Below are 17,038 nucleotides of genomic sequence, written 5' to 3'. Positions count from 1 at the left end.
AAGATGTTCCATCTCAGCATTCTTGGATCCTCCCTTCATCTTGAAATAAATCAATTGACAATCCTGTTGTCAGGCAGACTCAGAGTTTGGATGCAGTTCAGAAAACATTCTGGATTTTATGGCTTTTCTCTTTCAAATCCTATTCTATACAATCACCTTCTTTACATGATTTTGATTTTGCTTTTCACGATTGGTGCAGATTGGGTGTTGAACATTTCAAAGATCTTTTTATTGACAACAGTTTTACATCATTTGAACAGCTTTCTGAAAAGTTCAATTTACCATTTACTCATCTTTTTCAGATACTTGCAAATCATACATTTTCTTCATTCTCAGATATCTAATTTCCCTAGGGCACCTGATGCAAACATTATTGATACATTTTTTTGTTTACAACTTTCTCACAAAGGTCTAATATCCATTATACATGATGGCAGATTTAAGACATGCTCCCTTAGTTAAAATTAAAAATATTTGGGAATAGGATTTAAACCTTTCAATGTTGGATGAGGTGTGGATATTAAGATGGTTAATACCACATCTTTATACACATGTCATTGTTTGTTACAGTTTAAAGTTGTACATAGGACTCATATGTCTAAATTTAAATGATCTCTTATTTATTCAGATTTAGACTCTTGCTGTGATAAATGTAAGAGGGGAGAGGCATCTCTAATCCATATGTTTTGGATGTGTCCTAGTCTTCAAAGGTATTGGAGAGATGTGTTTCAAACTTTATCCTTAATCCTTACTTTAAAATTAGAGCCTAATCCTTTGGTTGCTCTTTTAGGCACAACTTGAGAAGATGAGACTCTTTTAACTGCAACCAAATGTTGAGTTCTGTCTTTTTCCTCTCTCTTAGCCAGGAATGTGATATCGCTTACATGAAAGAATGCTGTCTCACCTACCCATGCTCAGTGGCTAAGGGACATTATGTCCTGTTTAAGTCTAGAAAAGATTTGTTACTCAATTAGTAACTAAAATATAAGGTTTCAAATGGGGGAACCATTCTTGAATCAGGGTCACTGAAGAATCTCATAAGCTTCTACAGGTGTACGGTGGAGACACTCTGGCTGGTGTGGAGGCGCCAACTCTCAGGACAAGACTAAACTCCAGAGGGTTGTTCACTCAGCCCATAACATCACAGGCACTAGATTTCACTTCACTGAGGACATCTTCATGAGGCGGTGTCTTAAAAAAGTAGCATTTATCTTTAAAGAACCCCACCACCCAGGCCATGACCTCTTCACTCTGCTACCATTGGAATAAAGGTATACGAGCCTAAAGATGAGCACTCAATGGCACAAAGACAGCTTCTTCCCCTCTGCCATCAGATTCCTGCATAATGAATGAACCAAAGACACTGCCTTACTTCTTGTGGACTACTATTGTTATGTCTTTATAGTAAATGGTTATAATATGAATGTTTGCTCTATGATCCTGCCACAAAATACTGAATTTCATACTTGTTCTTGAAATAAATTCTGATTCTTATCTTTTCTACAATCTCTAGGCACAATAGAAATCCTAAACTTTAGTGCTTTGCTATTTAACTCCAGGAAAGAAATACATACTTCCAATGTTTCTTCTTTTGCGCCAAACAATAGTGGTAAGGGGATGGGGTTGAGAGACACATCTATCTGTGTTAAAATTATTAGATGTGTTTATATGTTATATATTGTGGACGTGCTCTATATGCTTCTATAACTTGCGGACATATGTAATTAATCATTTTTGTTGTGCATGCTGTAAACGTACCATATATGCATGTTTATGTGTATAAAATTAACGAAAATATGATAAAAAAGAAAGGGTTTAACATAATTATCTCATTTTGCTTGAAAGACAACTTCAGGCACCTTCTGAATTCTCTGTAGTCGAAATGTTTAGGTCTTAGTCCTCCAGAGATTTGTTATCCGAGGAACTCTTCCTCCATATCATGCCTGAAAATCACATGCACCTGATGATTCTATTGATGCTATTTCTTACTCACACTCTTCATTATCTGGGCTGGTAACTGTCTGGCTTAGGTTTGGTGATAAAGTACCTTTCTCACTGGAGTTTTATGATGAGTTCCTCTCCTTGGCGATTTCAAAGGAGAAAAACACCAGGGTAGGTTGATGGTGAGGGGAAGAGTGCCATGTAGGGTGTATACTTATACCAACTGCTATATACAAGGTTGGATAAAATTATGCTCTAACCTTCTAACCATGCTTTTTATAAGACAACTTCTTCTCCAAGTAAAAGCTTGTAATTGCCTTGCAATATGTTCAGGCGATGAGCCCATCAGAGATGAACTGCTGGCAGAGAGCAGTTGTTGTGGGAGAGGGGCTTAATACTTTAGTTGTGGAGAAGATGTTTTTTGGAGATGTGAACACCATGTTCCATCTCTGATGGACAGAGTTGTTGGGAGGCGAACGATTGTACTGAGTCAAAATGGCACTGGGCATTGCAGTGGTTGGGACTAGTGGTGAAAGGACGATGTTGCATATTGAGCATTTTTGTACATTTGGGATCATTTACCTCCTTGCAGAACTCTTGCCATGCCTTGCGGCTGGAGTTCTTGCATTCACTTCATTTGCCGTCTTCTCCTTTGGTGTCATCTGACCTGACAAGTTCCTGCAGCCATTGTGTGAAGGGGTTATCTCCTCTTCACATAGGAAATTCATGACATCCTTTTGCCTATGCTCAGTTATTCCAACTCCAAACATGTTTTCAATGACTTTCACAGCTGGTTGCAGTCCAAGGTTGAATTAGTGTTAGTCATACATGAAATACAGTCTGGTAGGTATGTACTAAAGTAATGAACAGAGGCACCAGCCCTGGTTGGTCACTGAAATCACGGTAACGAGTTTGCAGCAAAAATGTTGTGCTCTTCTTGCACTGGGTCACGTACACAGGTTAATAAAACAAAACCTGGCATCTATTTTCTTGTGTTATCCAATTTAGCCCTGATTGCGTTTTTGTGTTTTTAAAGGGTTCAGTGATGATCTATTGATCTGTTGTTTGCTCGGATTTTTAAAAAATGATATAATTATATAGCACATTTCACAACCACAGGATGCTCCATTTGTAGTTAATGAAGTGCTTTTGAAGTGCAATCAGTATTGTAACAAAGGAATTGGAAAAAACTGTGTGTACACAGCAGGATCCCAAAATCAGCTGTTTGATAAAGCTGAAATAATCTTTTTATCAAGGTTTTAGTGGTTTGCAGATTTGGAGAGTGATGTGAACCAGAGTGCCAGAGCAGATAGCGCATGGGGATGGAAGAAGATTATGTTCAGATTGCAGACAAAGACAGGATTCCAAATGTTGTGCACGGTGGGATTAATGTTCTAAGGTGCGTAGTTCCATGAATGAGTATTGTAGGAAAGGCAAACAAGCTTAGAGTGTGGATTGACATGTGGAATTATGACATTATAAGCTGGAGCAGCAGGACTGGCAGCTCAATGTTCCAGGGTTTTAATGCTTCAGATGTGATTGAGGAGAAGGATGTAAGGAGGAAGAGTGGTATTGCTAGTCAGGGAAAATATCATAGCAGTGTTCAGTCAGGACAGACTAGAGGACTCATATACTGAATTCCTTATGAATGGAGATGAAGAATGGAAAAGTATGACCACATTAATGAGGTTGTGTTGTAGACCACCCAACAGACAAGTGAGAATTGGAGGAGTGAATTTGTAGAGAGATAGCAGACAGCTGCAGGAAACCTAAAATTGCGATAGTAGGTGATTTTAACTTTCCACATATTGACTGGGAATCCCATATTATTTAAGTGCTGGATAGATTATAGTTTGTCAAATGCATTCAGGAAAATTTCCTAAATCTAAATATAAAGGTACCATCTAGAGAATCTCCAACTATGGACAAGATAAGTGACAGAAATATATCTCGGGGAACACTTTGAGTTCAGTGATTATAATGCCATTAGTTGCAAAATAATTATAGATAAGGATAGATCTGGGCCTTGGGTTGAGAATCTAAATTGGAGAATGGCCAATTTTGAGGAAATGAGAAAGGATCTAAAAAGCATGGATTGGGAGAGGTTATTTTCTGGCAAAGATGTGCTTGGTGAGTGGGAGGCCTTCAGTTTGAGAGTGCAGAGTGTTCCTGTCAGGATCAAAGGCAAAGTTAACAGTTTCTATGGAAGATAAAACAAGAAAGGAATTTGGATGACTGAAAAAAAATACACAATATTCTTTTTGCAGACAAGGCAAGGGAAAATCCTAAGGGCTTCTCCAGGTAAATAAATAGCAAAACACAAAGAGTAAGACACAAATTCTGTTCTCTCTTGAACATCAAATTGGTTGGTTATGTATGAATCCAAAAGAGATGGGAGAGATCTTAAGTTTTTTTGGCATCTGGATTTACTCAGGAAACTGGCACAGAGACTCGGGAAGTGAAACAAACAAGTAGCGATGTAATGGAACCTTGACAGATAAAGGAGAAGAAGGTGCTTACTGTATTAAGGCAAATAAGGATGGCTTCCTCCCGTGTGCCTGACAAGTTATTCCCTCAGGCCTTGATATATTTATCATGTTCTTAGTCCTGGATGAGGTGCCAGAAGGCTGAAGGGCAACTCATGTTGTTTTATTGTTTAAAAATGAAAAATAATCTGGGAAATTATAGGCTGTTGAGCCTGATGTCAGTAGTAAGTATTCTAAGAGATCAAATAAATAAGTATTTGGATAGTCAGGGAGTGATTAGGGATAGTTAATATGACTTTTTTCATGGTAGGTTGCATTTTAACCAATCTCAAAGAGTTTTTTGAGGCAGTGAAGGAAACACTGTAGATGTTGTCTACATGGACTTTAGTAAGACCTTTCACAAAGTCCTACATGGGAGGTTAGTCAGAAAGCTTTGGTCACTTGGTGTTCATAGTGAGATAGTAAACTGGATTAGACATTGGCTTTATGGGAGAACCCAGAAAATGGTAGTGGATGATTTCTTCTCTGACTTAATGATAATATGGTAAATTTGATCAGCAAGTTTGCAAATTACACAAAGATTGGAGGTGTAGTGAATAGCATGGAAGGCTTTCAAAGTTTCGACCTGCTGGAAAAATGGGCATCACAATGGCAGATGGAATTTAATGCAGACAAGTGGGAAGTGTAGCATTTTGGAAGGACAAACAAAAGCAGGACATAGATGGTAAATGGTAGGGCACTGAGGTGTGTTGTGGATCTGGGAATGCAGATACATAATTCCCTGAAAGTGGTGTCACAGGTAGATGGGGTCATAAAGAGAGCTTTTGTCACATTTGCCTTAATAAATCAAAGTATTGAGTATAGGAATTGGGATGTTATGGTGAAGTTTTATAAGGCATTAATGAGGCCAAATTTGGGGTATTGTGCGCAGTAGGAAGGATATCGAAGGGCCTATTTCTGTACTATGGTTCACTGGTTATATAGTTCCCATCTTACATCAATGAAGATGATAAGTGAAAATCACGCACTTTTACACAATACAAAAATCAATATGTCAGATAGCAATTGGTGACCATCATAGTCTTTCTTATTCTGGTCCAATGATTCATTCATCATGACTTGTAACTGATTTCAAATGGAGGAAATATAGGAGGATTTCTCAAAATACTCCATATTACAAACTTGCAAACTCAAAAGTAAAGAAGTCTTTCCTAAGTATGATCTTGTACAGAATTTACTAAGATTGTCCTTCTTGTGGTCTAAACATAAACTTGCATTGTCGTTTTGTCAGCTTGTACAGTTTGAAAGGGTGAGTACAAGAAATGATCAGTTATATGAAAGAGAAGGCAATAAAAAGATATGAAGAAATGGTTAATCAATATGAACAAAATTACTGATATTAAATGCAGAATGATTTTTACAGGCACTATATCAAAATGCTTGTCACCCAGTGTAACATATTCACTCTTGTAAGCTTTATCCTTGATTAAATAAGTTCTTGAAAAAGTCTGCAGGATTTCAACCAATACTTTGCTACAATTGATGTAATTAATCAATAAGGAAAAGCCTGCACTATTGTAAAGTACATACCACTGTATTTATAAAATGAAAACAACTGATGTTAAAGATATGTTGGTTTAAAGACATTGACTTAATGAATCAAAGCAAACAAAGTTGCTGAAATTTCACAGAAATCCAGCAGATGGCACACATTTATTAGGTCTTTGTATTATTTATCACTTCATGGTTAACTCTGTTTTATTGGAGCAACTTGATAAAATCACCTCCTCATCAAGCAGTCCTTTTTGTTCAGGATGATTTGCTTTAACTTCATTTCCTTAACATTTGGGGGTCATGAATGGCTTGCAGGCTCTGTCACAGGTGGAGCAGGAGGTGCTTGATGAGGTGGATTGGAAGATGAATTGGGAGGTGGTGCCTCCCCTCTGTAGTTTATGTTGAGTATCTGTGTTCCTGATGCATGCAGATAAGGTTTATAAATTCATCCCAAATGTTCTTTCTCTGCTTTGAGTGGTCATGGGCCAGGTAGTCCCAGAAGTTCAAGCAAGCTTTGAGAACAACCTTGACTTAATTTTCTTCTGCCTCCTAATAGTCTCCAACTGTGACTGCACTCTAATTAGTATTCCTATTTTGGAAGAGTCCCATCAGGTATACAAACAACATGCCCTGTCCATTGAAAGTAACTATGTAATTTGGACCATAATGCTGGAGATATTGGCAGAAGATTGAAGTTTATTTGCTTATCAAGCCAGTGAATTTAGAGAATTTTTCAGAGACAGCATTGGTGATAACTCTCTGATGCTAATACTGTCCCTATTGTTGGCTGTCCAAGTTTCAGATGGAGGGTATGGGCCATTGATGCACAGTAAATAGTCTATATGCTGGGTTTGAGGTCTTGATCCTCAAACACCATCTTCAGGTAGCTGACACATTCAGGAGTTTGTGGAGGTTTGCTATGATATTGCAAACCTTGGAAAACTCGTACAGGTGTGAAGTGGAAAATGTGCTGACTGGCTCCATCATGGCCTGGTTTGGGTGCACCAATATCTCTGAGCGTAATTCCTGCAAAGGTTAGCGGACACAGCCCAGCACATCACAGGCAAATCTCTCCCCACCATAGAGAAAATCTACATGGAATGCTGCTGTTGGATAGTCGCACCAATCATGAAGGATCCACACCACCCAGGATATGCTCTGTTCTTGCTGCTGCCTTCAGAAGAGGTCTAGGTTTCATAAGACTTGTACCATCAGGTTCAAGTACAGTTGCTTCCTCTCCACCATTAGCTTTAATCAGATACTCATTTAAAGACTCTTTATTTACACATTATTTATTTCTGAATATTTATTTTTTCTAAATAGCACAGTTTGTTTACATTTCTCTATTTTGTATGCACATCTTTTTTTATTGATACAGTTTATAGTTACAGATAAGTAGAAAGTCAGCCTGGCCCGAAGGAACAAGAATCTCAGGGTTGATTGTGATGTCATATAAGATACTCTGAAATAAATGAGAATTTTGAATTTCATCACTGATGTTTGCTTTCAAAAATAAGTGGCTGTAAACCCATGGCCAATCGTTCATTATTTTTAGCACCTTACCATCGATATTTATTAGTGGAAATTCACAATACAGTACCAATCTTAACTCTTGTTCATCTGGTAAATGCCAACACACCTGGTTAAAGATATCTACCATTGATTGCAACTAAAACATACCTCCCTTAAGGGATGTTCCTATATATTGTTATGTGAATGTTAAGCACTTGTCTTGAATGCCTCAAGTAATGAGAAAATGTGTCTTGGAGGTCAGCCTCCATAAATGTCCACATGCAAATGTCAAGTGTATACAGCAAATTGGTGACTGATGGGATAACTTGGATCCAGAGTGAGGCAATATAGATTGAACTGGTTCCCATTTGTTCCAGAAATTGGCACTAGGCCATCAGATGGCTTCCAAGAGAGAGGTGTAGCATTTGAAAGAGAAACATTGATTGTTATCTGGATAATGACGACTTTCTTCACACCAATAGGCATCAAGATTGTTGATATATTGGATAAATTCACAGTTACATAAATTTCTGTGGGTTGTTATATTAAAGCATTTCCACCTAATTGACAGAGTCAAAGGCTTTGGTGAGGCTATAAAAAAAACCCTGTGCATAATGGTCCTTTGGGCAATTTTAAGCAAGTTGCTTATTTTCCAGACCTCAGCAGGGCATGAAAGGCCATTTTGTTCATTTCCTCTACATTCGTGTTGTAAAGTTGAGATGAATGGATGTGTGATGAGATTAGAGTTTACTTTGCACTAAAATAGAATGACTTTGATTATTTTTGGTAGGAATTCATTGCACTGGGTATATTCACCTTCAGTCACAATCTCAATGCCGAAGTGACAGGTTTTTTTAAAACCAGTATCTTGGTGGCTACACAAATTACAATTTCAAAAAAATACATGAAACAATTCAGCTAATATTTCATTGTTCTTTGAGAGCTGGTACTTCACATTACATTGGCCAACAATTCAATATTGCTTATATGATGGATACATGGGAGACTTCAAATGCTAGAATTGGGAGCAAAAAACAATCTTGGTGTAACATTGACCATTCTTTATCTCCCACTGGTACTGCTCTACCCACTAAGATCCCCCAGAAAATTGTTCATTGCTTATGTGACGAGATATCATTAATCTGATTTAATGGTTAACATTTACCATCCATATCTAATACTAACCAGTAGATGAATTTATTTTCTCCACAACTTCTGAGCCTAGGTTTCTCCAGAAAGTTGACTCCACCCTCAGGAGCAAAGTTTTGTTGAGTGTTAGGTATCCTGATTACTCTGGACAACAATTTTCTTCCTTCAAAAAAAAGGATTATGATAGACAACTTCAATTTGAACACAAATATAATTTCAGATTTGCTGCATCACATAGGTAGTTGGAGAAACGTTAAATTCATTTTTATTGAATTTAGCATGTTTAATCACATAATAATGCTGACGTATTGCATTAGTTCAACTGACCTAAAAATATTTGTTTGATTACAGCATCTGATGCCTCTTGTGTCAAATAAACAATGGCTGGCCAGCATTGATGGATTCCAGTTGCCCTGAATCCAGTTTTCCATGTTTGCAATATCCTGTTCATCACTAACTACACCAAGATCAGCACTGAAGAAGTCAAAGTACAAATGCGGAAAATTAATTTTCAGTGACATTTGAACTTCATGCTTGAAGTAGACTTAAAATACGACAAGAAATCACAAAATTAGTTTATCTCTAAAAAGTGGTAAGCAATAGGAACATTTTAAAGTGATTTTCATGATCAAGAGCCCAAAAAATCCATAAATTGCACCCATAAGTGTTCAGGAAGCAAGATTTTTTCTAGTGTTTTACATAAAGTCAGTCATGGTGCTAGGGTTGGTGAACAGAAAAATATGTTCACAAAAACTTTGGAAAAGTCTTGAGGCACATCAACTTAGCTGGCTGTCCAAGTTCATTCTGAATATTTCTGATGATAGAAAGCATTGAAAAACATTGAAAACTATTTAAATAACACTTAGATGAATAAAATTCTAAAAGTTATTCAACTATTATTGGAAAAACTGGACAAGTGTAGAGGTGCATAAGCTATTGATCTAAAGGCATTCCAAATTCCATTGGCCAGCTCAGAATATTTTTGACTTGTATATTTTCCTCACTAACTGCAGACCAGCTTTGGCAGAAAACCATTGAGGTACTGCCAGAGATCCACACTCTGAGCCCAGACTTCAAGCCTGACAATTGGCTGCTGATATATAATTGAACTGGCTTGATCCTGTTAATTAAATGATGAGCTTCTGCTAACTCAGCTGCTCAGAATTTAGTTGCAAGTTGTGATAATTACAGATTTGCCTGGTTCGTTGGCTCAAACTGATGTGCTCTTGGACAGGGGAGTCAAGAAATTACACCCTCAGAAAAGTGCTTGTGGAGTTGACTTACCTGGGGGATCTTGGGATTAATGTTACATTCTCGATCAGCCTTTGGGCAAAGCAAGCAAATTAAATTTATGATGACTCCACACATTAAATCAGCCATTTTCAATCTTTATTCGACAATGGCCTCTTAAGGACTCTGCTCAAAGTTTATGGGCCCTCTTCCCTGTGAAGCAGTCAAGTTTAGTTGGTTTCATTCATACTTCTCTCCTTCGAACTACATAAAAACAAAAAAAAAATCAATCCATGGCCATCCTTGAATGTGCTGTGGCCCTTGGCGGGGGGTGGGGTATGGCCCCCATTAGGAATGGTTGCATTATGTGATTGGAAGTGCCCTCAGTGTAGTACATTGGAAAGAACTCAATAAACCTGATATTTGACTGAACTGACCCACAGTTGACCTTAGTGTATTAATATTCAACTTTGATTGGATAACTTTAACATAACCTCTATGGTTTTTCCAAATCCAATGGCATTAAGGTAGAAAGTTAAATATAGAAACAAATGAGCAAAAAATTAACATAAATCAATTGTGTCGTTTTACTTCTTGATTGTGTTAAATAAAACAGAATAACAAAATGATCTCTTTAGAAGTTAATAAATGGCACAATCAAAGCCTGTCACCCAAGTTCCAATGGGCTTGATTCAGAACTGCCCTGCAACATGTGCATCATGTTTGTCAGTTAACGGTTTTGCTTGAATGCTGCTCTCTGTGCAGGATTCCAAAAAGGAGTGATGATGAGGTAATAGATTACTGATTACTTAAAAAAAAAACCCAGAAAATTTGTATCACAGGATGAGTTTTTCACTTGAAATGTTTATTTATTTCACTAATCTTACAGTTTCTCAATAGTTCTCTGCAGGTGGTGAAGTATATTGGACAAAATGAAATATGCCTGGTAATAATTAGAAAGATGTTAACAATTCAAACCACCTGAAAAAGGAAACTGCAGACATATTTTAAAAATTACAAAGGTTTCAGAAGTGAATCAAATGTATGATTTTAAAAAAAGTGACAGCCAATTGAAGTGTGATGGTGAATGGTATCATTTTGTGCTGTAAAATTATGTTAACTAATTCACATTGGGCATCTGAACTTTGTACTGCAGGTAAGCATGCTTTAAACAATGTGGGATGCCTTGTCAGAAATGAATGCTTCTCTCCATTTCTCAATTGGTGACAATGTAATTTCAACCTGGGTGGTAAGGCCCTTGCAGTGAGGGGATGTGATAGGGCTTTGTGACTGACGCACCACTTCCTTTCCACAACAAATAAAACTTCCCTTCCACAACAGCACCACAGGCTGGCAGAGAATCAAATCGAACTTAATGGCATCTCATAGGTATGTTCAGCTTTCTTCAACTATCCAGATACCACAAGTTACTTTTATCTTCATTGTTACATATCACAAAACTCCAGTAAGAAATGTAGTTTGCTTTGGAGAAAACTTCGTATGATCATTTTTATCCTGCTTATCTATGCTTGAGCTGCTGGATCTGTCTTCCATCTTGAATGCTGGCTTTTGTATGTAATCCTACTGATTTCAAATCATTGCAGTTTGATATTACTCCAAAACCATCTGGAAAAAAAAAATACCATTGAAAAATAGAGATTTTTCAAGGCAGTGACATATCTTCACAGAAGTTGGTTTATTTAAAGGTAGGAGTTTAAATTTGAATTAATCAAGAATACCTGAGAACTCTTAATCCAGGCAGTGATACTTCAATAACATAATCTTCTTGTTCCAGTTTACATTTGCACAAATTCTGTATAATGACAAGAAATTGTAACTTTATGCCCATTGCTCTATTCAATGACACAAGTTCATCAGTACTTCTAAACAGACTGTGTGCATGGACTTGCTAAGTTTAGTTCATGTTATAGATTCAAGTTTACAGCCTGGTTTAGATTGTAATATTTGAATTATTATTCAGCCGGGAAGTACAGCAGTCAGAAAAAAAATGGACTAATACTTTTCAGTGAGAGTTTTGAGCAGGTGAACTGTGGAGATGATGCACACTCCCCTTGTGCACTGCTGTCATTCTGATTCCAGTTCAATGGTAGTGCTAACTGAGGGGTGAAATGTGTTCACGAAAATACTGGTATTTCAATCTGCCTAAAGTTAGCAAAACCAAGTATTACTAAGACTGCAGTTTTTTTTTTTCCTTTCCTGATAATGTTTGTTTATTGCCATTCTAAAATGTAACTATGCAAAGTTGAAATTAAATAGAACACAATTAACTTGTTCCTGAGTCCATTGCAAGGTTGCTTTTGGCATTTCTGTTCAGTTCTGTTGCAATTGTTTACCATGCGCCCTCTGCTGGATTGTGTGCTGACAGCAGAAACTTTAATCCAAAAAGTTGAAGCTGGTTTCAGATACAGGCTGCAAATTGTCCTCTGAAATTAATAATTGAGAAATGGTTGGATTTGAAAGCTTGCGCTCTTGATATAGTTTGAGATGAAACTGCACTTTCAAATGATAAAATATTAATGTGTTCAAGAAATAAAAATCAGGTATCAGATTTTGCGTGAAATTGCTTCTGAATAGCAGTGCATTTTTGGTGATAATCTAGAATGAGTAAATTGCTACTTTTATGAAGCTATAATACTCCAGCTCTATTAATTTTTAATAGGCAATGCAAACTCCAAAGCATTAACATAGAGAGTTAGGACATGCCTAACAGATAGTGAATATTTTACCCAATGAGTTTATCTTTTTATGTGGACATAAATCTGAAGATGGTAATGAGTTACCAGTATATCAGTGTGGTTTGATTTTTAGATCCATATAGATCAGTGGGGTGAGGACGTCACGTGATGTCAATGAGGAAGATTACGCAACCTACCGACTCCTAAGGGATTTACTGAAAAAACTCAATAAGCAAGGTTAAAGTTACAAAAACTATTTTAAAGTTACTTTAAAGTGCTCATCAGAAGAAAAAAAGATGTCGCCGAGCAAAGAAAAAGCTGCAAAAACTACACCAAAAGAAAAAAAAGGGTAGAGAGAAAGGAAAGAGAACTCGGGCCTACCTTGTCGTCGAAATAGGCTATTGAAGTTGCTTCTGGATCCGCTGGTGAGGGCCCAATTGAAGGACCATCCTCCGGAGCCTTCTCTGTGGTACCCTGCAAACATGGCGCCGTTGGAAAAACTAAGACACCATTGCACATGTGCGAGGTCAGGCATGTGCATTGCAGACAAAAAAAAACTCCAGGTCTTTTAAAGAGCCACTCTGGCATCTCCACCTCTGAACAGGAGGGTGACACTTTTCCTGTGGAAGAGGACTCAGACGATTATGGAAATGAAGAAGAAAGGACAAGTTCTGAAGAAGAAAGATCTAAAGGCAAGTAAAAGACTTTTAATAAGAAAATGGATAAAATTGAAACTAAAATTGACAGACTTTCTGATACATTGGAGCAGTGGTTCTCAAACTTTTTCTTTCCACTCACATACCACTTTAATTAATCCGTATGCCATTGGTGCTCTCTGATTAGTAAGGGATTGCTTAAGGTGGTATGTGAGTGAGAGGGAAGGTTGAGAATCACTTCTCTAGACCCAATTTTTACTGAAATCTTTTGATTGAGTAAAATTGTCATTGACCGATTTCCTTTGGAGTTATGAAACCATGCACATAACGAGTCAATGAGGTACATTTAAAACAGTGGTTTTCAACCTTTTTCTTTCCACTCACATACCATCTTAAGTAATCCCTTACTAATCACAGAGCATTTATGGCATAGGGAATACTTGAAGTGGGATGTGAGTGGAAAGAAAAAGGTTGAGAACCATTGCATTGGAGAGTAATTTTAAAGTTTTAACTGTAAAATTTGAAGCAAGTCCAAACAGATTTGACTAAATTAATAAAGTGGAAGAGAAAATTCAAGATGTGCATGAAGAAGTACAATGTATTGAAGAAAGGTCAAATATAAATGAAGATTCAATGACTGGTTTGATCTCTATGAATGAAAAATTGCTTGAGATAGTTGACATTTTGGAAAATTACAGCAGAAGGAATAATCTTAAAATTGTGGGGATGTCCGAAGGCAAAGAAGGTCAAGATATGATCCAATTTTTTTTTTCTTTCTTTCTTTCTTTCCAAGAATGGATACCAAAAATATTTGGAGAAGAACATTTTGAGGACAAGATTTTAATTGAGAGAGATCATAGAGTTGTTAGGTCAAAGCCCGGTCCTAACCAGAGACCTCGATCTATCCTGATTAGATTTTTAAACTATCAGGATAGAGAGAGAATACTTTGTTTAACGATGAGAAGAGCTAGAGAATATGGACCTTTGAATTATGAAGGGGATAAGATTTTTTTAATCCAGATTTGAGTCAATCTCTATTGAAGAAAAAGAGAGTTAAGAAGGTTTTATATGATAAAGGTCATAGATTTGTTCTTCGTTATCCAGCTACTTTAAAAGTATTTTTGCCAGATAAGCAGAATGTGTTTTTATTTTAACAAGTCATGTGCAGGCTAAAGAATATGTGAATGGTTTGTCTAAAACTTAACTAACAATAGATGATGATTTGTTGAAATAAATCTGATGTATAAAAGAGGGAGTGTAATTTCCTCTTTTTTTCTTCTTCTAGATGGATGAAGAAATTCTGTACAGGAAGTACTGTTGTTTAAACAGAAAAGTTTTCTTCCCCCCCCCACCCCCAGGGTTGGGGGATGTGATTGTTGATTTCAGAAGGCTACATGTGTTTTCGTGGTTTGACTACGACCCGTAAAATACTAGTATCTTCAGCATATAAATCAATGGAATTTGCAATGAGTGTTTTCCATCTTGTGATGGAAAGGTAAGGAGCTAAATTTGAGATCCAAATAAATAGGATTGGTTTATCATATAATCATTCTGTGTCGTGAAACATGAAAATCTGCAGATGCTGAGATTATAGTAAAAACTCAAGAATGCTGGAGGGTGCTCGCTTCGGCAGCACATATACTAAAATTGGAACGATACAGAGAAGATTAGCATGGCCCCTGCGCAAGGAAGACACGCAAATTCGTGAAGCGTTCCATATTTTTTAATAATAAAAAATAAATAAGAATACTGGAGGAATTTAGCAGGTGTTGCAGAGTCCATAGGAGGTAAAGTCGAGTGTTTTTTCTTATGTAACTGTGGGCGGCAAAGAGCAAGAAATCATAAATCTTTCAAAGTTTAGTTTGGAAGGATTAGACCATTCATGTTGAATGGCCACAGAGTCCTAGCTATTGTCAGGTGCTGCATCCTTCTTCCTGTTCTGTGGCTACTATTATGAAACCTTATTGTGGTCCAAGGATCTCACACATGATCCCTTGCCGAAGTTCATGAATGTAATTTAGGATTTGAAACATTGGGGGAATGAGACCTCCTACTTATTCCACTCCCCCCCCCCCCCCCCCCCACAGTTTGTTTTGCTTCACATTCTCTCTCTGCATTTTCCAGTTATGTTGCATTCCTATTTATTTACCCATGTCCGGGAACTACTGACTTGTGCAGAAGCCTTAATAGCAGGATAACATAACATAACAATTACAGCACGGAAACAGGCCATTAGGCCCTTCTAGTCCGCACCGAACCAAACACCCCTTTCTAGTCCCACCTCCCTGCACAATGCCCATAACCCTCCGTCTTCTTCTCATCCATATACCTGTCCAACCTTTTCTTAAATAATACAATTGACTCTGCCGCCACTATTTCTCCCAGAAGATCATTCCACACGGCTACCACTCTCTGAGTAAAGAAGTTCCCCCTCATGTTACCTCTAAACCTCTGCCCCTTAATTCTTAACTCATGTCCTCTTGTTTTAATCTTTCCTCCTCTTAACGGAAATAGTCTATCCACATCCACTCTGTCTATCCCTTTCATAATCTTAAATACTTCTATCAAATCCCCTCTCAACCTTCTACGCTCCAAAGAATAAAGACCTAATCTGTCCAATCTCTCCCTATACTCTAGATGCTTAAACCCAGGTAACATTCTGGTAAACCTTCTCTGCACTCTCTCCACTCTGTTTATATCCTTCCTATAATTAGGCGACCAGAACTGCACACAGAACTCCAAATTAGGCCGCACCAACGTCTTATACAATCTCAACATCACCTCCCAACTCCTATATTCCATGCAATGATTGATAAAGGCCAGCATACTAAAAGCCTTCTTCACCACCCTATTCACGTGAGTTTCTACCTTCAGGGAACGATGTACCGTTACTCCTAAATCTTTCAGATCATGCTGTATTGTTCTTTTTAAAAAAAAAGTTATAAAGGCCCCAAAAAACAAACCTCTGGGAAGCATCAACATGGGAAATTGTCTGAAGAAATCTTTATCAGCAAATATAACATTCATTGATAAAACCTTTAGTTCACACTGGTAAAGATCAGGCAAGGAATGTCACTTTTACTACTGATTAAGAGATTGTGTGTTGGTTGGTGGGTTAAGCTCTAATGGCAGCATTCTTCTTCTTTGGCTTGGCTTCGCGGACGAAGATTTATGGAGGGGGTAAATGTCCACGTCAGCTGCAGGCTCGATTGTGGCTGACAAGTCCGATGCGGGACAGGCAGACACGGTTGCAGCGGTTGCAGGGGAAAATTGGTTGGTTGGGGTTGGGTGTTGGGTTTTTCCTCCTTTGTCTTTTGTCAATGAGGCAGGCTCTGCGGTCTTCTTCGAAGGAGATTGCTGCACGCCGAACTGTGAGGCGCCAAAATGCACAGTTTGAGGCGATATCAGCCCACTGGCGGTGGTCAATGTGGCAGGTACCAAGAGATTTCTTTAGGGAGTCCTTGTACCTCTTCTTTGGTGCACCTCTGTCACGGTGGCCAGTGGAGAGCTCGCCATATAACACAATCTTGGGAAGGCGATGGTCCTCCATTCTGGAGACGTGACCCACCCAGCGCAGCTGGATCTTCAGCAGCGTGGACTCGATGCTGTCGGCCTCTGCCATCTCGAGTACTTCGATGTTAGGGATGAAGTCGCTCCAATGAATGTTGAGGATGGAGCGGAGACAACGCTGGTGGAAGCGTTCTAGACTAAATGACATCATCAGCTGCCTGATTTGTATAATTCCTGCAGTCTTCAGCTGCACGTGTGCCCACACTATCATTAGTTCGGTGGCTTGCTTAAATAACAACCCAGA

The 17,038-nt window shown here is 38.0% G+C and overlaps 1 non-coding gene across 1 annotated transcript; it reads left to right on the top strand.

Annotated features, from left to right (window-relative positions):
* Positions 1 to 14,841: 14,841 nt before the first annotated feature.
* Positions 14,842 to 14,948, top strand: LOC138752085 (U6 spliceosomal RNA). Its single transcript, XR_011350358.1, has one exon. It is a non-coding gene; the product is annotated as a U6 spliceosomal RNA (small nuclear RNA).
* The last annotated feature ends 2,090 nt before the right edge of the window (positions 14,949 to 17,038 follow it).

The sequence above is a fragment of the Narcine bancroftii genome, chromosome 1, assembly GCF_036971445.1.
Source record: "Narcine bancroftii isolate sNarBan1 chromosome 1, sNarBan1.hap1, whole genome shotgun sequence".
NCBI lineage: Eukaryota > Metazoa > Chordata > Chondrichthyes > Torpediniformes > Narcinidae > Narcine > Narcine bancroftii.
The sequence above is the reverse complement of the archived record's forward strand: the minus strand, read 5'-3'. Positions and strand labels throughout refer to the sequence as shown.